The 22,175-nt window shown below is 39.2% G+C and overlaps 1 non-coding gene across 1 annotated transcript; it reads left to right on the forward strand.

Annotated features, from left to right (window-relative positions):
• The first annotated feature begins 18,011 nt into the window (after window positions 1-18,011).
• LOC147915314 (U6 spliceosomal RNA) lies at window positions 18,012-18,119 on the forward strand. The gene has a single exon (XR_015554357.1). It is a non-coding gene; the product is annotated as a U6 spliceosomal RNA (small nuclear RNA).
• The last annotated feature ends 4,056 nt before the right edge of the window (window positions 18,120-22,175 follow it).

Below are 22,175 nucleotides of genomic sequence, written 5' to 3' on the forward strand. Positions count from 1 at the left end.
TTGGGGGAGGGATGATGTGGGTAAAGTGAAACCATTCTTTTCACTGCAGCTGTTTTTGAATATTTTGCTCCATCAGGGTGCTGGAACTTCTCAATTGGACTCTGGAGCTCTCATAAAGGTATTTTCATTTGTGGATGGTTGATAGATCAGTGTTTCTGTGGGGGTTTGGGGCTCTCCATCTTCATCTGAAAACAGTGTCAGTTCATTTTCTTTTCTCGTTCAAGTTGAGATCTTCCCAGTTCTTGGTATGATGAGTGATTTTCAATTGAAACCTGGATATTTTGGATATTATGTGATGAGACTCTGGATCTTATTTAAATCTTCTGTTGTGGCAGGGTTTTTGTTTTGTTTTTTTGACAGTGCTCTGAAAGGGAAAGAGGAGCATGCTTTGTTATTGCCATGTTTGGTTAGAAGTCCAGGTTCCCCTTCGTTGACACCTAGAGTGAGAGGCTCCTTGTCACTGCTGGCTAGGGTGGGAGTTTGGGGTCCCCACTAAGCTTACTGATTTCTTCCTAACTGGGAGGGGGAGAGGTGCCTTGTTACCGCTCCCTACATGTCCTCTAATGAGATTGTGGGTGGACAACTCATTACACCTGGGCTGACTCTCCATTAGGCCTTTCCTGATACCACACAACAGGGAGGGAAGGGGGGCCTTGTTTCCATCAGGTGGGGGTGGAAGTCTAGGCTTTCCACTCAGCCTTCGCTGGCAGGGGTAAGGAATGCAGCTTTTTCTGTGGTGTTTGACAAGAGTAGAGTGGTTGTTGTCTAAAAGTTTCTGTCTTGCTAGACTGCCCCTTTCCTGGTCCTTTGTTTAGAGACAGCAGGCTTTTATTCCATCTCTTTTGTCTGTACTCATGGGCGTTTCTAGGTTGCTGGCTTCTCCATCAACACTCAGTCTGGGACACATGAGGCAAAAAGGAAACCCAGGGAAGTCACCTCAGGTTTTGAGGTCACTAGCCAGTCTGCCTTCTTCTCTCCATCTTTCAGTCTTCTTAGTTTGTTTTATACATAATGTGCAGAGGTTTTAGTTGTACTCAATGGGAAGAATAGGGGAAGTATGTCTACTGCATCTTTTCAGAGGTGGATGTCTCTTTATTAGTGTCAATATGATATAAAAAGTGTCTACTTTTTTGGAGTCTAGTTCTTTTTTTTTTTTTTTAACTTTTGATATCATGTATCCATCCTAAAATTATATAAATATTAATTTTTAAGTGATTTCATAGTTTCATTTTTTATATTTAAATCTTTAAGCAAACATTTATCAAAGGATGGCCTACAGACCACAGTTTCTGGGACCCACCTAAGTGATACTGAATCAGAATATCTGGGAGTCTCTCTTTATGCCCAGACTCTCCACGTGATTAAATATATAACCAAATTTGAGATCTACAGCTTTATCCACTCAAAAAAAAATTTTGGTGTAATTTGTAAGGCAGAAATCTCATCTATTTTTCTTCCTAAGTGGTTAGCCAATTGTCTTAAGACCACTTATTAAATTGTTCTCTTTTCTTCACTGATTTAAAATGCCACCATGATAAAATATTAAATTTATATATAAATATAAATATTTGAGTCTGTTTCCAGATGTTCCATCCTGCTTCATTGATCTGTCTGACCATTCTGGAGCCAGTAAGTTACTTTTTTAATTGCTGTAACTCTAGTCTGTGTACATTTCTGAATGTTGCCCTGCACCAGTCTCTAAAAGCCTCCTAAGGAGCCATTTGCCAGTAGGGAATTAGATGACTCATATGTGAAGATGCTTTGTAAATTGCAAAGATCTCTGGCCTCTCAGCCCACCCCTAACACCAGCACTTCCTAAAACACTGATCTCATCCTGTCCTTTCCTGACTCCAAAACCTTACTCATGAGATGAAGCCCATTATCTTGACATTCAAGGCCTTTCCTCCACACCCTGGTCTCCATTTACCTTTTCAAAATGACCTTCCACTTGCCTTTAATAAAATCCTCTTCTGTAATGAAGTTAATCTACTATCTATTTTCCAGATTTGCCTGACATATTTCTTGCATTTTTCTTGTTCTCTCCACCTTGAAGTGTGTCATTCAAGGCCAAACTCCTTCCAGAAAGCTTTTATCTGAATTTTCCAGCTTACTCGACCTCTCTTTGTACTCATAGCACTCACTTTACCCTTAACATATATTGACCTATGACAGCTCTCGTAGGGTGAAATTACTTTGTTATTTATGTTTTCTGGAGTGTATGTGTCATCTCACCCAGTGAACTGTCATATCCTTACATACAGAGGCTTTGTCCTCTTCTTCTGTGTATGCCCCTGTGTTCCCCTAGCAAAGTGTGATGCACACAAGTAAACATTCACTCAATACATAGTTACTGGCCCAATAAGGCAGGGTAATACTAGATCTCGATGAAAGTCCATGATTGATTTGTGTGGTTCCAACACAGGCAGAGGATTAGTCTCCTTGTTTCATCAATTTTCAGGTATGTGTTCAGTTCAGAGCAAAGTCACAGGTAAACTTTGTGTTCTGAGATATCACTGCTTTGTATTAATAAGCAAGACAATGATCTCATGGGACACAATGATTCTGTGCAGAGATGTAGAAACCCATGAATATCCTCTTTAGATCCTTGGAAAAATTTCCCTGCAACTCAGAATAATCTCTATTGGACAGAAAAGAGGATGTTTTAGTGATGTTATCATTGTCTGCCCTGCCCACAACCCTCATGGGGAATTTACCCATCTAAAGCCCTTGATGCCTCCACAGCCATTTTTAGAAGCTTTTTTAAAAAATAACTTGATCCAATTCCTTTGTGGCCACAGCTGATTGGGCTGATCAAAGGTGCACAGTGATGAGCTGGGCCAGTCTGGTTCTTGCTCTGCTGAATCGGAACTAAGAAACACAGAGGGTAGCTGCCAATTGGATATGGGCGCTGCAGCTGAAAGATCCTGCAAGCAGAGTCAGTGCCAGGGAGGCTGTGATGGCAAAGTGAAGCCATACGAGGGAGGATGGGGAGAAAAAGAGAATGAGCCAGAGAAAGAATGAGAATGATGCTTCTGGCAGAGGGATGGCGAGAATGACTGTCCCTGGAGCTACACTGATTCTGGAAATACTCTGTCCAAGTTCTCTTCAGCTAATCCCTCCTCCCCAATACTGGGTCTCCTCTCTTCCTGTCCTGGAATTCCCATCAGATCCTTTGAGCCTAATAATAAATCCCACTCTTCTTGACCAACCTGAGGGACAGAGGCGTCTCTGCTCCTTTCAGCCAAATTAGCCTGGAAAGAACAGGTGATACTGAGGGAAGTGGTTCATGGCTGCTTTACTGTCAGGAGAACATACATTTAAACTGTAGCAGGAATCGTATTAGTTAGAATAGCTGGATGAACTTTAAAAAAAATTGCTCTCAACATGATTTTTAAGTTTTTAAAACTTTTTATCATGAAAAATTTCAAACATACAGAAAAGTAGAAAGAATAATAGAATAAACATTATCAATCTACCATGTAGATTCAACAATTATTAACATTTTTTCATATTTGCTTCATCTCTCTTTTTTGGTTGCTGAACCATTTTAAAGTAAATTGTGAATATTATAACACATTACCCCATCTCTGAAAGAGGATGTTTTCCTACATACCAATAATGCCGTTATCGCATATAACCAGATTAACACTGTTTTCTTAACGTCGCTAATAACCTGTCTATATTGAAATATTCCCAATTGTCCTCGCAATGTCTTTTGTAGATGTTTCTGAGCCAGGATACAAACAAAGATGACACTGCATTGGACTATTATTCCTTTAGGTCTCTCAATCTAGAATAGTTCTTCCCTCTTTTTTTCCTTAAATGAAGAAATTGGGCCAGATATTTTGTAGAATGTCCCACATTCTAGATCTGGCTGGTGGTTTCCTCATAGTGCTGTTTGTCTAGTTTCTCTCTTCCCTGTAATTCCTGTACAAAGCAAGTTAACTTTAAAGTCTAGGTTGGACTCAAGTTAAAAATTTTTGGTGATAGTACCTCAGAGGTGAGGATGCTGTACATTTCACATTGCATCACATGAGGAGGCATGAAATGTCTGGCCAACTGTCTCACTGTTTGTGATGCCACTTTGGTTACTCTAGTAAAGATGGTGACAGCCAGATCTCTCCACTGTAAAGAAAGATACTCCCTTGCATGATTAGCAAATAAGCTATGGGTGATACTATCTAGTTTTCTATTAACCTTTCACCTAATGATTTTAGTATCCATTGTTGAGCCTTTCCTGAGTGGATAAACTTTCTCACCACCTGGTACCTTCTGACAATAGACCAGGTTACAAGGGGGACTGAGAAGAGGAGACATGCAGTCTCCTTTATTGGAGGTCACTATGCATGTGACTGTTAATATGGATATACCTCTTGTTATCTATTGCAGAATAGACAAATGCCAAAGTATAGTGACTTCAAACAATTGTTATTTTATCTCTTATGGTCTGTGTGGTTCAGGGGTTTGGGAAGTGCATGGCTGGGTGCCTCTAACTCAGGGTATCTCAGGTGGTGCTTGTCAGATAGGGATGGAGCTGGAGGAGCAGGAAATTAGAACATCTGGGGGCTGGCCAGATGCAAGGGCTAGTTTGGGTTTTTTCACAACATGGTAGCCTCAGTGTGGCAGGACTTCTTTACATGGTGGCTCAGAATTCCAATGTGGTTCTAGCAAACGAAGTGGAAATGGCATCGTCTTTGTAACTTAGCCTTCGAGGTCACGTAGCTTCACTGACATATTAGTGGACCCGCCATTATTAAAGTTGGCCCAGATTCACGGGGAAAGGACATAGATCGCACTTCTTCATGGCAAGAGTATCAAAAAATTTGCAGATGTGTCTTAAAACCACCACATTATTTTTATGAAGTAAATATATACATCTGCATTTACTAATTTTTGTCTTCTCTAAAAAAATGATCTGAGTTTTATCAATGATAAAACAAATGGGACAAAGAAAAATAAGACTAAAACAAAAAACAATAAAAGTAGGAAAGGCATAGATGTACCAGGCACTTGGACTGATTCTAGTTTTTTCTACTGTGCACCGTATACACTTCCTGGCAGTGAAGATAAAACATGAAGGACTTTAGTGTTTATAACTCTCGCTGTTCAGTAAAAGGAAGTTTACAAATTTATCTGAAGAGTCACTTTTCCCCCTTGACACTGAATTTTAGGAAGACTTTATTAAATGGGTCTTTTCATCAGAGCCATTTAGAAACAGAATAGTCAATGCCTGGCTTTTGTTGCTCAAAAGAGAGAGAAAAGCTCTTTTAGTGGACACTTATGATATCATTTCTCTGTGAAAACAGAGAGATAAATACTAATACTAGCTTTTAACTAGTTTACATGGGGAACTAAGATATGATGTGAGTATGTTGCCTTCTGAAGATCTGATAGAGTCTACCTCAGGGAACCCACAGCAATGATTTTTCAACTCTGGCTGCACATTAGAATCATGGAGGTGGTGACACATTTTAAAAACCCCAATACCTAGGCTACTCCTCAGACCAGTTGAACAAAATCTCTGGGGGGTGGGACCCAGCCATCAGTATTTTTTAAAGTTTCCCATGTGATTCCAATGTGTGATCAGCATGGAGAACCATTGCTTTAGAGCTGAGGTTGGCAAACTTTTCCTGAAAACGACCACAGAATAAATATTTCCAGTTTTTTGGGCCATGCTGTTTCTGTTGCAACCATTGAACTTTGCCTTTGTAGCAGGAAAGCAGCCACAGCACTATGTAATGAATGGGTGTGGATGTGTTCCAATAAAACTTTATTTACAAAATCCTATAGTGGCTGGATTTAGCCCCGTGGGCCCTAGTTTGCAACTTCTGATTTAGAGGATGGCTTAGTTTACAGTTCTCTTCAACAGCATCCTCCTTGTACGTGGTGCCCTAGGTGTGAAAGAAGGGAATTAGAAGGGAAAGAAGAAGTGGCTGACATAAGTGCAATTTAAGTGGTAGTTTGAGTAATTCTTTAGTATCTCTTTTTGAAAAGGAAAGTAGTTAATTCACAGCTTACCTATTTGTTTGCTTAGGCACCCCCACCTTCCAGCTCTCCTCTCATGCAAATCTTCTGTCCTTAGGACACAGCTCTTTAGAGCTAGGAGTGACCTTAGCAATCATTTCTTCCCTCCTCCCTCCAGAAGGGCTGAGACTGCTGGGCTGGGGCTGAGACTGAGGGCAGGACCAGAACTCCCACCCTGCCATCTGGTCTAGAGGCTCGTCTCACTAGTCTTCACCTGCCTTCCCATTTGCACTGATTCCCACTTTCCAACTTCCTTGAACGCTAATGTGCCCACTGAGCTCCTGCCCCTCTGCCTCTTTAGAACACTTACTGCTGTGAATCCTGAACCTTGACATGGCTTTGGTTTGTTTCATAATCACTGTAAATTATTGAGGATGGGGTAATGCACTGTTCTACATTTTTCACCCCTGCCTTCCAACAACTGTGTCACCTCCCACTTCTCACTGTCAGTAACCCTCCCTTCACACCCAAGTCTAAAAGCTTCCTCTTCCTCAAGCCCCTTAACTTCTCTGCTTGTTAAGGCTGGACAACCTTCCCTTCCCAACCTTATCTCAAACCACTTTCACTGGGGCTCAGAAGACCCTATCCTCTCCTGGACCTGTTTGTAGGCCTCTCTCTGGTCTTTTAGCATCTTTTAAAAGACAGTCCACACTGTGTTATTGTCAGTGCTAGCTTAATCCTGGGCTGATTTCCATCAGTGTAATCTTTTGCCTAATCTCATCTGCTCTCACAATTTTGAATTCCAAAAATACTGACACAACTTCTTACCTCTGCCTGGCGTTACTGCAGTTGCCCACTAGCTAAAATAGTCAATTTACAATTCTTGTCATATGTCAAATAACTTAGCAAAGAGTGACTTGGTCACATTTTGACTGCATTTACTAAATAACTATATGCTGGATTTATTAGCCCTCTTTGCCCCTATAACTTTTTACTTTTAATTATTTCCTGTGGATAAATTTCTGGATGTGTGAGATATAAGAATTATTAAATGGAAAGGTCTGGAAACTTTGGGGATCTTGATTTCTTTTGGTCTTAATTACTGACTGTATTTAGTGTCTAGTTTGATTCTGAGATGATTCTTTTGAGGTAAATACTGTATACATTCCTATATTAAAAAAGGCTAATTAAAAGCAATCAAATATCATTTCTTACCTGTTAAACCAGCCTTCATTATTAAAATAATTATTTTCTGTCTTGGTAGGACTTCGTCAAAACCATAGCAGTGTAAATTGAAATACCTCTTTCAGAAAGCAATTTGGCAGCATCAAACATACAGTAAAAATGCAAGGTGTATCATACTATGTTTGAATGTACTTAAAATGTTCAGAAAAAAAAATAAAGCTGTTTGGATGCAAGGGTAAGGGAGGTGGGGTGTGGGATATTGTAGCGCTGGACTACTTCAAAGATAATATTTAGATTTTTCTATGTGCTTGGAGGTGGGGCTTCATGGACTCTAGGAGAATGGTCAGGGTCTTTTAATTTAACTCAGATTTTTTTTTTATCAGAAAATATGTTTTTGGTTAGAGTAATGGCTCTCTTTATCAATGTTCCAATTATTACATCTTCCCACCAAAACTTTCCAGTGAAAAATAATGAGCAGGAAAGGGCAAAGCTATGTGACTGGCAGAGGTGAGAGCTCTTCTGTTCTCTCTGAGCTCAGGGCAGCTGGTCACTGGTCTGGCTAGTAAAGTTTTCCTCTGAGAGAAGCAGGAAACCAAAAGGCAGACCATAGTGGAAACATGGATGGCCTGATGAGACGTCTTCAGGGCCTGCCCGCTGCCCAGCTGTACTAAGGGTTTCATACTTTCACATAGAACCACCTGAATCAAGACTAAATTGTACATGGAATCTTATCACATTTTTTCCAGATTTGGTCCTTTCCAGCTTTAGCCAAACCAAAATGAGTCTGGAGATTTGAGTGTTCCAACACCTAGCTGCCTGTATTCTATGTGGAAACAAACAAGGATTCACAGGCTTGTGAGTTGATTGTACTGAGTTGATCGAGTTCTGTGAGTTGACTGAATTTTGCACATATTAGAAGCAGCAGGTAAAATTATGCTCACCTTATGGCAGAGTTGGGAAAACGGAGACCTGGTCCAGTACCATATAGTTCCTTGAGTTCTCTAGTAACATTACAGTAACTTCCTCAGCGAAGCTCAAGAGATCAGTTGGAGGGGGAAGTAAGTAACTTGATTGCAATTGAAATCCTTTCTGGTTAGGGAAAAAAAAAAAGATAGTGATGAGGCACTGAACAATGTGGGAGCAGAGTCATGCTTTTGTTTTTTTGTCCCTGAAAGAGAAGATAAAGTCACTAGGAGATGAGGCCAAAGTGAGGATTTCTCTGAGTTTCCAGCATAGCTCTCTTTTATCTGTTGCTGTGAAATACAAAATTCCAAAACATAATGGCTTAAAATAATGATGTACGATTTCTCACATTCTGCGGGAGAGGGATTGGGCCAGGGCTTAGCTGGGTGGTTCTTCTGCTCTGTGTGATGTTGACTGGGTCACTCATGCAGCTGCATTCAGGTGGGATCCCTGCTGGGGTCGAACATCCAAGATGGCCTCTCATCCTCCAGGACTTTTCTCATGTGGCCTCTAACATTTCAGTGGCCTACTCTGGACTTCCTTATGGCATCACAGATGGCTTTAAGAGTGTAAAAGTGGAAGCTGCCAGGCCTATTTAAGCCTGGAACCAGAACTGGCGCAGCACTGGCACTCATTCTATTGGTCAAAACATGTCACAAGACCAACCCAGATTCAAGGGGACGGTATGTAGCCTCCACTTCTTTGATAGGTAGAGAGGCAACTTATCTCTTGGAGAATCCCAAGCACTGTTGGATTGTAATTTTCTTCAAAGAACTCAAATTTATTGTGCAAATTTTATTAATCACTAAGTAATTAATATTTATGTTGTTATTTCAAGAAATGAAATGATGGATGTAAAAGAATTTTGTAAATGGCAAAATACTACAAGAAATCAAGTTCTAGCTTGATGGTGCAAGCATGATTGGAAAGGCTTCTAGAAAATGTAAAGCTTAGGGGTCCTTATTTAACATACAAGAAAACCAAGACTCCTATAAACACTTGTTTAAGTTCATTGTTTTTTAAATTTTAAGTCATTGTCTTTGTTTACTACCTTGACGGAGCAATGACTAGAAATAGCTCATAACTCCCAGTTCAGTGCTTATCCTTTCTTTCCACCTCCTGATCATATGGATAAATGTTCTGAGACTCAGCAGTTATGCCTGAAGAAAATCTAACCAGTTGGTTTTCTTTGCCATAAACCAGAGTTTGCTTGCCTTTGGCAATATTGACATTTTTGGGCTTGATAATTTTTGTTCTGGGGGCTGTTCTGTGCGTTGTAGGACGTTTAGCAGTTTCCTGACCTCTCCCCAGTAGATGCCTGTAGCACCCTAAACCCGCACCCAGTTGTGACAACCAAAAATGTCTCCAGACATGGCCAAACGTTCCACTTGAGACCCAATGCCATAATCCAAGGTATTGGATTGATATAGGTTGAAACTTCCTGAACTGTCTACATAAGGCTTAAGAGTGAACTATTTTCCAAACCAAAAACTAGGGCATTGGTCTGATAAAGAACTTTCTGGCTCCCTGATTGGTACATTCAAAATTTAACACATGTTTGAAGTTATAAACTAAACGTATAAAATTAAAAATGCATTTGATTACACACATTATACAGATCACCTTTAACAAAAAGTGATTTAAAATCCAGTTGTTTTGGAAAATCTAAGAGATATAGTTTATAGGATTTTTCTTGCAAACCTAAACTCATAAACTCAAATGTCCATTGTTATCTTTTCACCTGGGATGGACCCAACTGGAGAGGTGATGTTAAATAGCAGCATGTTCATAAAACCCAATGTGAGCAGAGATTTGGCAAAATGTCTAGTTGATTTGAAACAAGTAGACCAGAAAATATTTGGTTTAAAAACACTTCCTGATTCAAGTATTATTCAGACTGACTTTCTAACTAATAAGATTGTTGAAAGTATTCATTTCACTTGGTCTGTGTCAAAACAGCCGAGTATCCGATAAATTATTCTTTTCTAGTTGTTTATGACTCGAAGCGTATGTATTACAAAACTGAATTTGATCTGACAGTTTCCATCTCTCTTTCCCATGTGAATGATAATGTTGATGGAACTATAGAAGCAATACCAACAATGAAATTAAATAAATTCAAGGTTTCTTGCTTAGTAAATCTAAGGCTCTACCGGAAAGTACCTGGGGAGGCAAAGCAGAGTGCACCCAAATGCTTCGTACAAATCTTGATTGTTCAATAGTGGTTAGAAGAGAGTCAAATCATATTTATTTCTTCTCATAAATGGACCTGCAAAAAATCTGCAAATAAATACATGTAACTTCCCCATATATAAATGCGTGCTTAAATTTGTTCCTTCATTTGCATTTTTGAGCTTTCCCAGGTGTACGAACACCTAAATATCCCAATATGCTGTCTGCTTATTTGGAAAAGCTGCCTGATGGTTTCCCCTCTGGCATTTTGAAGATGCTAAATAACTCTCAAGTCTGTGCAAGTTAATATTTCTGCCCAGTTCCCAATAAAATGCAGTTGAAATCTCAACCAGATGTTATCTATCAGCTGACATGCACTTGACTGTGATAATGAAATCTGCCTGCCTCATCCCTAAATGTTCAAGTTGAGATCCACATGAAATAATTTTGGCAGACTGGTTTCCCCCAACTTTTTTATTGCATATGAATTAAAAATGGTTTTGCCCAATGATATGAAATAGACTTGATATGGTTAAGGTGAATTTGGTGACATAATACACTTATGTATTTATCATCTTGAGTTGCCTTCCCTGCACTTTCCTCCTCTCCCCTTCCTTCCTACTCCCACCATGAGGTTTGATGCTGAGCGTCTGTCCTGATCTTCCTTTCTGCCTCACATCTGGATTTGAATTACCTTTAATTATATCCTCAAGGAGCTCAATTTTCTCCACAGAAGACTTCTTCCACAGAGTTCCAAAGTTACATAAGAATCTGGCCCATTCATTCTCTGTTGATTTTAATTTCCACTGAATATCAGCTCTTTGGCAAAAGTATAAAACTTCACTGAGAGACTAAGACAGAAAGACAAAGAAACAACATTTCAGATCAGCAATAATTTATATAAGGAGACAAATCATTCTAAAGTGAGGACATTTGGTCATCTAAGCCAAAATGTTATTAGCCCAGCTACACAAAATAGTATATGCCCAGGTTCCAAAAGAAATTTAATAAGATATGCTGCACCTTTTGATTAATTTCCTGTTAGACTTTCTGGAATGAAGATGAGTTTGGTATGGGGACTCACTATTGTCTCCCTGAGGACTTTCTTCAATTCAAGGTTGCAAAGTAAGATGTTTTGGAGAAATGCATTGCTGGGTCCATTTGAATGGCTACGTATATAGATGGAAAGGGCTTTCTTTGTGAAGACCATAGAGGTCTCTCTCCACCTCCAGTTTAAGGCTAGTAGAACTTCCTAACATTTTAGCTTCAAATGGCCAATGAAAGCCTGATATGTTAAGATCAACACATCCAGTTGGTGTCTTATCCCACTGTGTAAAATAAATACCAAATAATCAATCTGGCATCTAAACTTATGTTACTTTTTGAAAGTTCTTGATGTGTGCTGATTTACTGCTATTTTATTCTTCTCATAGTTTGATTTAAAATTAAGTAGTATTGTAGGCAGAGCCTTGCAAGACATCTGCATCCTAGTGGTCCCTGGCACCTACAGGGTCTTCACTAGTTTCACATGTTCAAGGTGTCTTCAGGCACCTGGACACTAGATAGCATGGGACCTGGGAATAGTGAGTGGGAGTATCCTGAGGGATATTATTCAATCTGTTAAAGAATTCTCCCTGCTGTTCTAGAGCATGCCTCTTCAACAGAGATAATGTTGTCTTTGAGGGGGGAAAATTGGTTCTTGAGGGATAAAAAGTCTTAGGTATTACAATAGTTTGTAGCCCTCCAAAGCTCGGTTCAAACTGAGAAAATCATAGCCCTTACTACTTGATTTCTTTCACCAGGGAGAAATTTAATTTAACTTAAAATTAAAATTTAGTAATTAATTTAAATTAATTTTAAATTAAATTTATTTTTTCTCCTTAGGGGGACAATAATGGAAAAAAATAGGCTGAGATAGACAGCTCTAGTGTGTATATCTTCTCTGTGGCTTTGAAAACTGCTCATGATAACCAGACGTGTATTGTTTTTTTCCCCTCAGATGAAACCAACACTTTAAAAATATTCCCCACTGTGGATCTTCTTAAGATGAACTTGTGGGAAAAGAGTTGGAGAATGACCTTCCACAAATGCTGGGGACAGACAACTGAATGCTGCACCAGCCCTGAATCTCCACATACCCCCTGCCCCAACTCCCCACCACGTTTCCCCAAATCCTCCATCTCTCCCATGTGGCAGCTTTCCTCAAATGACCAGTGAGGGCCAGGCCTTGTAAAAGTCAACAAGTCCCAGGGCTTGTCTGGTGGCGGAGTGGTTGGGTTCTTGTGCTCCACTTTGGTGGCCTGGGGTTCTTGGGTTTGGATCCTGGGTGGGGACCTGCATACCACTTATCAAGCCATGCTGTGGCAGGTGTCCCTCATGTGAAAAAGTGGAGGAAGATTGGCATGGATGTTAGCCTAGGGCCAATCTTCCTCAGCAAAAAGAGGAGGATTAACAACATACGTTAGCTCAGGGCTAATCTTCCTCACTAAAAAAAGAAAAAAAAAAGAAAAAAAAATCAACAAGGCCTAATTTGGGCCAACCTTAAATTTTTTATGTTTTTTTCTCCCTTGGAAATGTTCATGTGATTACTTCCAGTCAAGACACAGTTTTTGGAGGTAGCTGCCTTTCTCCCTGGCATGGCTGGAAGGGAGTTACCTGCCCTTGACATTGGGAAAAAATGTGCAGGTAACTCCAGTAACCCTGCGGGCCCATCATGATGTCTGTCATGTTCTTATTCGCTACTGGGGTACTCACACCCAATGATATCTAAGTTTAGACTCACCTGGACAATCTCATTTGAGTCCCTTAGGAAGAAGGTGAGGCTACTGGATATTATCTCCTCTTTATAAACAACAACAAAAAGATTGGCTAAGATGGATCTAGTGACTTACCCAAGATTACACAGCTAATAAATAGTAAGGTCAGCACAGCTCCCTCCCCAACAACACACACTGGCATGTTAGTTCTTTGAGGGCAGGAACTGTGCTTGTCGCTCACCATAGTGTCCTCAGGGCCTACCACGGGGCCTGGTGCCTAGCAGGAGTTCAATCAGTGCCTGTTACATGAATACATTTCTCAGAGCCTGGGGCCATAAGATGGTCAGTGCAGTGCAAGAGAGTCTCCCCATGGTTGGTTTTACACTGTGGTAGCTCTCTCTCCTCCATTTTAAGAAGTGTAACACAACAGCTGTGGTGACTTCTTGAATCACAAAACTTTCCCAAACTTCTGAGAAGTTTGCCATTGAATTCAAGGTGAGCTTATTGTCTTCTAGATTATATTGCATTTCAAATTCATTAAGTGAGGTTAGTGTTAAAAGGCATGATTTTCTTGTTATTCAAGTCTTTTGTTTTAGGATACCTAGATTGTATACAGAGGTGAAGACACTCTCATTTCTGTTTTCAATAAAGTTTACACACGATTCAAATGCACTAAATAATAATATGCTTGTATCCTGGAAGATAGAAAACGCCCCCCAAAATTAAGTGTATTTATCTTGAGATCAATCATTTATTATAAGAGGAAAGGAAGATAAAATGAATTGTCACAGATTTGGCAAACAAACATAGGCCAACTTTTTTTCTGCATTAGCTTCTGATAGGAAAATAGGTTAGCTCAGTAAGTGTGGGGTAAATATATTTCCAGTTGAAGAAAATCAGGCGTTCACTGAGTCAGTTACGGGCCAACAGCCTTTATTATGTTTTAGGGCTGTGTTACGCAATGTGAAAGATAAAGATGGATTAGAAAACAAAAATCTTGTCATTGAGAAGATTACACTAGATTAGGGCAGATAAAATGTAACAATAAGTATATTCCAAGGTAGGAAGTGAGAAGTGTAGACGGCTGTTAGGTGTTTAGAGGAGGGAAGGATGATTTCCCACTATAAAGGGTAGGGATAGGGGTGGGCAGGATCAGATAAAATGGTGTGGAGGCAATATGTAGGTTGCGTCTTAAATTAAGGAGCAATCTGGATTACAGATATTAAAGACAGGAAGGAAAGAGTAATCCAGGCAGAGAACATGACATATGTCATGGATGCAGAAAAGCGAAGGCATGTGCATGTGGGCAAGCATAGTTCAGTGTGTCTGGAGCAGGTGGTACCCGATTCTCCAGAACTACACCGAGAAAGGCCCTGGAAGCTGGGAGTGTCAGTAGAGCTGTTCTCGTTCTAGAGTTGTGCTGCTGAGGTTGTTTTTGCCCATTGCCTTGAAATTAAGCATGACTGGGAATCTTTTTTTTTTCTTCCAGCATTATTGAGATATAATTGACATATGCCGTTGTGTAAGTTAACAGAGTACAATGTGATGGTTTGATACACGCATATATGGTGAAATGTTTGCCAGGATAAAGTTAGTTAACACATCCTTCGCCTCACATAATTACCATTTTGTTGTTGTTTTGTTATGGTGAGAACATTAAAGTTCTACTTTCATAGCCACTTTCAAATACACAACACAGTATTTATACTGTAGTCACTATGCTGTACCTTAGATTCTTGGAACTTATTCATCTTATAACTGAAAGTTTGTACCTTTGACCAACATCTCCCCATTTCCCCCATGCCACCAGCCTTTGGTAACCACCTGTCTGTTCTCTATTTCTATGAGTTCGGTTTTTTTTAGATTCCACATGTGAGTGAGATCATATTGTATTTGTCTTTCTCTGTCTGACTAATTTCACTTAGCATAATGCCCTCAAGGTCCATCCATGTTGTCGCAAATAGCAGGATTTTCTTCTATTTTTATGGCTGAACAATATTTCATTGTGTATATATATACATTTTCTTTTTTTGTGTGTGTGAGGAAGATTAGCCCTGAGCTAACATCCGTTGCCAATCCTCCTCTTTTTGCTGAGGAAGATTGGCCCTGGGCTAACATCCATGCCCATCTTCCTCTAATTTATATGGGACACCACAGCATGGCTTGACAAGCAGTGTGTCAGTCTGCACCCGGGATCTGATCCTGCGAACCCTGGGCCACTAAAGCAGAGCATGTGAACTTAACCACTATGCCACTGGGCCAGCCCCTATATATACATTTTCTTTATCCCTTTCATTCATCCCTTGAAGGACACTTAGGTTGTTTCCATATCTTGGCTATTGTAAATAGTGTTGCAATGAATGTGGGAGTGCAGATATCTCTTTGAGATAGTGATTTTATTTCTTTTGGATATATAGCCAGAAGTGGGACTGCTGGATCATGTGGAGTTCTATTTTTTGAGGAACCTCCATACTGTTTTCCGTAGAGGCTGTACCATTTTACCTTCCCACCAACAGTGCACAAGTGTTCCCTTGTCTCTACATCCTCACCAGCATTTGTTATCTCTTGTCTGTTTGATAATAGCCGTTCTAATAAGTGTGAGACGATATCTTGCTGTGGTTTTGATTTGCATTTCCCTGGTGATTAGTGATGTTGAGCACCTTTTCATGTACCTGTTGGCCATTTGTATGTCATCTTTGGAAAAATGTTTATTCCAGTCCTCTGCCTGTTTTTTAATTGGATTGTTTATTTTTTTGCTATTGAGCTGTAGGAGTTCCTTCTATATTTTGGATATTAACCTTTTATCAGATATATGATTTGCAAATATTTTCTCCCATTCTGTAGGTTGCCTTTTCATTTTGTTGATTGTTTCTTTGGCTGTGCAGAAGCTTTTTAGTTTTATGTAGTCCCACTTGTTGATTTTTGCTTTTGTTGCTGTGCTTCTGGTGTCACATCTGAAAAAATCATTGCCAAGACTGATGTTAAGGAGCATATTCCCTATATTTTCTTCTAGGATTTTTATGGTTATAGGTCTTACACTTAAGTCCTTAATCCATTTCAAGTTAATCTTTGTGAGTGACGTAAGATAGGGGTCCAATTTAGTTCTTCTGCATGTGGATATTCAGTTTTCCCAATGCCATTTATTGAAGACATTATCCTGCTCCCAATGAGTATTCTTGGCTTCCTTGTCAAATATTAGTTGAGTGTATATGTGTGGGTTCACTTCTGGGTTTTCTATTCTATTCCATTGGTCTATCTGTCTGTTTTTATGCCAGTACCATACTGTTTTGATTACTATAGCTTTGTAATATAGTTTGAAATTGCAAAGTGTACCTGCCTCCAGCTTTGTTCTTTCTCAAGGTTTCTTTGACTATTTGGGGTCTTTTGTGGTCCCATACAAATTTCAGGATTGTTTTTAAATTTCTCAGAAAAACGTGGCCATGTATCTTAATTTGAGCTCCCATAAGTGTGGACCCTCAGACAAAGCGTTGGGTGCTGTGCAGAATATTTGGGAATTGATCTTGGGAAACAAAAATGAGGAAGTCTAGGGGCCGGTTTGGTGGCATAGCAGTTAAGTTTGAGTATTCTGCTTTGGCGGCCTGGGGTTTGCTGGTTCGGATCCCGGGCACGGACCTATTCACTGCTCATCAAGCCATGCTGAGGTGGTGTCCCACAAAGAAGAGCTACAACTCTACAACTGTGATATACAACTATGTATTGGAGCTTTGGGGAGAAAAAAAGAAAAAAGAGGAAGATTGGCAACAGATGTTAGCACAGGGCCAATCTTCCTCAAAAAAAAAAAAAACCCACTAGGGTGACTGCCCTTTGGGAAAAATAAATGAAGAAGTGGAGGTGAGACAGGAATGGGGGAAAAACTATGGGCAACGAGTACTCAATCCTGTTGAGAACACTCAGAGATATCATGTGGATTGTGCCATCAAAGGAAAGGGATACCGGTGCATTTATCACCACTCCCATCCTCCAATTGTTGAAGGTTACTCCAGTGGTGTTAACATCCTTGTATATCTGGGCCACTCTCACATGAGGAACAAACTCCAGTGTTGGTGAAAGACCTCTGCAATAGAAGGAGAGACAAACAAGCATTTCAGGCAGGAGGCTGTCAGCTTGCTGGGGACTGCACTGTAGCTCCAGTGAACCTAAGTGACCGAGGAGATATGGGTCGGGACCTCAGAAGAATCTGCTGCAGCACATACCTTACTTTGGTCAATAGAATGTGAGCAAAAGCGATGGATTTCACTTCTGGATGGAAGCTTTAAGAGGCAGTTCATGATTTTCATATTGCTTCCCTGCCAGGGTAACAATGATGGTTTGAATGATGGAGGGCTCCCTCAGCTTGTGCCCTGGAGTGAGAAGCTGCGGGGCAGAACTAGTAGCTCACTCAGAGTGGACAGGCATATAGCATGAGGGAGAAATAAACCTATTTCCCATAAGCACCTAAGATTTTAAGGTTATTAGTGTGGCATAACCTAGTCTAAACTGACTGATATATATCTGTTCCCAAACTGATTTGTTACATGATGGTTAATTATGGCACATGATAATTACATGATACCACAAAAATCCAGGGGCACAAATAAGATAGAAGTGTATTTCCTTCTAAGGTCCAGTTGAAGACGAGCCATACTGGATGGATAGGGCTTTCCTCCGCTAGCTCTTCTGGGGACCCAGGTTCCTTTTATCTTGTTGCTCTGCCACCTCGGACAGGGGTCAGCAAATTTGTTCTGTTAAGGGCCAGGTAATAAGTATTTTAGGTTTTGCAAGCCCTGTGGTCTTTTTGTCACAACAACTCAACTCTGCTATAGAGTGAAAGCAGCCATAGATGATATGTAAATGAATGGGCGTGGCTGTGTTTCTATAAAACTTTATTTACAAACACAGGCAATGAACTAAATTTGGCCCATTTGCCAAATGGTCCATTGGCCCTTGCTTTAGATTTTAAATATAATCCATGTGCTCACTTTGGTAGCACAAATTCTAAAACTGAAATAATTCAGAGAAGATTGTTATGGTCTGTATGCAAGGATGACACAAAGAATTCATGAAGTGCATTGGTCTTTGACACGATCATACATTAAACTATAAAAAGGTGCAAGCTGGAGAAGAGAGTGATTTTTAGGCAAGTCCAAAAAGGGAGCCACACTTGGGTGTCATCACTGTGTTCAAGGCTCTGAGCTAGCTTTTTAGGCTCTGAAATTTGACTCTAAGTGTAAAGTGATATAGTCAGACTCCTGGGAACTTTTGCTACACAGACAAACGAGTGGTGTATAAAGTAGGATGCCAGTTCACTCTTTTGTATCACAGGCAGACTGGATATTTGTGTTCTTTAGTCAGTATATTCTCTCCCTGTAGGCAAGCAACATGGGAAGACAACTCACAATTAGAAGTGAACATTGAGAACCTGAAAGCAGAACTGGACAGAAAGCTGGATGTTCTGGTGGCTGGTGATAGCTAGATGTGTTTGTTTTTACCAAAAGGATGTATCTGCCACATAGATCTGATTGTGACATCCCTCCTTGGACTGCCTCTGTATGGCATTCCCTTTTCTAGCTTCCACCATTTCCCCCACATGTTAAATGAAGCTTCAGCTTGGTAGCCAATTTGTCTAAGGGAATCATGCTTATCTGTGTTCTGATCCATTGTATGATCTCATTTTTAGGTGTTTGGGGAGTTCTTCATTGTTTTTTCCATGTGCTGGTGATAAGTTATTTCATATTTCTTAACGAAAAGTTAAATGTAAAAAGCCAAACCATAAAAATAAGAAGATAAAGGTGAATGTGTGGTATTAGTTTAAAGTTTAAAAGTAACAGAAAAATTTAAAAAGGAAAATAGTAGATTTTATTATTAGTCAAATCTAATGAATATAAAATAGATTATTATCTTACAATAAAAACCTCACCTTACTAACAGAATGCAAGCCAAACACAGAAAAAAAAATGGAACAGGTGACAAATGGAATCATTAAGAAATTCTAAAATAGCCTTGATATATAAATATCTCGAGCAAATAAGAAAACAGTAAGTATTCCTATAGATAACTGAGGAAAGGACATGCCTACACAATTCACAAAAATGTGATATTAATAGCTATTAAATATGTAAAAGAATATTTAACTTCCAGAGAAATGATAGAAAGGCAAATTGTGGCTGTCATGGCAGAGACAGACAGTACTCACCAAATGTTCCACGTCTTCCTTGACATTTTCAAGCCTTTTTTTTCAGTTAGGCTGGGTCATATGACTAGTTTTGGTCAGTGGACTATGAGCAGAAGTGACATATGTGGCTTCTGGGCCAAAGTAGTTAAGAAGCAGTGTGCCTCCTCCAGCCCTTTCTCCCTTCTTGCAGCAATCTTGGACACCATGTGTTCCAGATGCTTCAGCTGCAAGATGGAGAGTTTATGTCAATATGAGATAAGCTTTTATTGTGTTAGGCCACTGAAATTTTGGTAATAAGTTTGGTGTGTTCTAGAAACAGAGAGAAGGCAATAGAGTTGAGCTAAGTTAGACTAGGGAGAAAGTGGCAGGAGAGTATGTTGGAGAGGGAGGCAGAAACCAGATCAGGGAAGACTGTGTAGACAATGGTGAAGAGTTTGAATCTTATTTTTAGTGCAATGGAAAGCAGTGTATCAAGAATATGCCCTCAAGAACCTCAAAATTGTCCCTAATCTCTGATCCAGAAATACGCAGACTTTATTCTAGAGATTATAAGAAAAAATCTGAAATGTAGTAAAGTTTTGTATATAATAATATTTTTTCCTAAATTATAATAGTAAAAAGTCAAAAAAGCTTAAATGTCTAAAAATACAAGAGTGATTAAAGCCTAATGTTGTTATTACTAAATATATCTTTTCCTAAAGGATTTTAGGGACAGAAATTCTTATGCTGCATTTACAATAGCAACAAAACGTAGAAATAAATTAACGAGAATGTAGAGGATCTTTAATGAAGAATGTAATGGATGAATGGAATAAATGGAGGGAAATATCAAGTTCCTGATTCAAAGGTTTAATGTTATAAAAATGTCATTTCTTCTATTCAACTATCAATCAATAAAATTCCAATTAAAATCCCTAGAAAATTTTAATTAAACTTCACAAACTTGAGTCTAAAGTTCATCTAGAGGGAAAAATGTGTGAGAAAAACTAAGAATGGTTTAAAAAACAATGTGGGCTCCTGCATAGTTGTGGACATTGGCTCAGTAGAAAGAGTATGAATCCAAAAAGAGATCCATGTTTATCTGAAAATTTAGTGTATGATCAAGCTAGATTTCAAAGCAGTGGGGGGAAACTATACAATAAATGGGTCTGGGACAGATGAATATCCATTCACATAAAAATATGGTTAGCTCTATCCTACACATAATACCCACAAAAATGTTTCATGTGAATTGAAGAACTTCACCTTTTAAAACAATCCACTATAAAGACAGTAGATGATTATGTAGATATAAAAAGCAACCAGGAGCTCCTCAAAAAGTTAAACATAGGGCCATCCCCACTGTGCAGTGGTTAAGTTTGCTTGCTCCGCTTTGGCAGCTCAAGGTTCACAGGTTCGGGTCCTGGGCACAGACCTATACCGCTTATCAAGCCATGTTGTGATGGCGTCCCACATAAAATAGAGGAAGATGGGCATGGATATTAGCCCAGGGCCAATCTTCCTCAGCAAAAAGAGGAGTATTGGCAATAGATGTTAGCTCAGGGCTAATCTTCCTCACCAAAAAAAAAAAAAAATGTTAAACATAGAATTACCATATGATCCAGAAATTCCACTCCTAGGTGTATACCCAAAAAATCAAAAACAAGCATGCAAATAGATACTTGCGCATCAATGCTCATAGCAGCATTATTCGCAATAACCAAAAGGTGGAAACAACCCAGATGTCCACTGACAGATGACTAGATAAACAAAACGTATTATGTAAATAAAACACAATATTGTTGAGCCTTAAAAAGGAGGAAAATTCAGACACATGCCACAACATGGATGGACCTTGAAGGCGTTATGCTAAGTGAAATAAGCCAGTCATAAAAGGACAAATATTGTATGATTCCACTTATATTAAGTATCTAGAATAGTCAGATTTATCAGACAGAAAGTAGAATGGTGGTTGCCGGGGCTGGAGGAGGAAAGAAGAATGAGGAGTGATTGTTTAATGGGTACAGAGTTTCAGGTTGTGATGATGAGAAAGTTCCAGAAATGGATAGTGGTGATGGTTGCACAGCATGTGCTTGTACTTAATGCCACTGAATTGCAGCACCTAAAATGGTTCAAGTGGTTAATTTTATGTTATGTATATTTTACTACAACAAAATTGCGAAGAAAACCTAACTAAATAAAGGAAGTCCACTAGGAAAAAAGGACAACCATGGAGGTTTGGGGCTGTATGTCAGAGACAAGCACTGTTTCATAGTATGGGGAAAATCTGAGAGGCAGACGTTCCTAGATCATTGAGAATGAATACAAATTGAGACTGTACAGAAATTAAAATTGACAGTATTAAAGTGTAGCTTAGAAAAAGCAAAAAGGTGAAAAAAGAGAAAGTTTTCAAAACAATGTCCTTATTATATACTGAAAACAGTAAAAGGGAGCAGATTTCCATTGAATATGACCCACATAAGCTTTATAGAGGCATTACAAATTTCCTATAATAAGGATTTAATTATTAGTCAAAAAAAGTAAAATGAGTCAGAAAATTGTTCTAATTAAATTCATGACTTGAACAGATCAGAAGAAATCTCTGCAACTTCATCTTCTTCCCTGAATGAAGATTCAATTACAGTGATGAAATGTCACCTGCACACAAAAGACTCACATGGAATTACTAAACTGGAACAAAAAGGCTGAATAAACAGCAAACAATTGGTAGAATTCCACAAAGGCAAGTAAATGCATAACATTGACAGAGATGGAGAACATTGGCATGATGTTCTTAAAAACAAAGCATAATGAGGATTTTTGTGGCGTGTTTCCTGAAAAAAATAAAATTTTCTAAGTTCAGTAGAAACAATTTCAAAATTTCATGCTAGAATGGCCAAAAGTAAGGTGGAAAAGAAATTGTAAAATTGATTATCACTTGCTAGGATGGAGAATTCAATATGTCATTATTGATTTAATAGGTA

The sequence above is a fragment of the Ceratotherium simum genome, chromosome 14 (assembly GCF_057802395.1).
Source record: "Ceratotherium simum simum isolate JZ-2026a chromosome 14, ASM5780239v1, whole genome shotgun sequence".
NCBI lineage: Eukaryota > Metazoa > Chordata > Mammalia > Perissodactyla > Rhinocerotidae > Ceratotherium > Ceratotherium simum.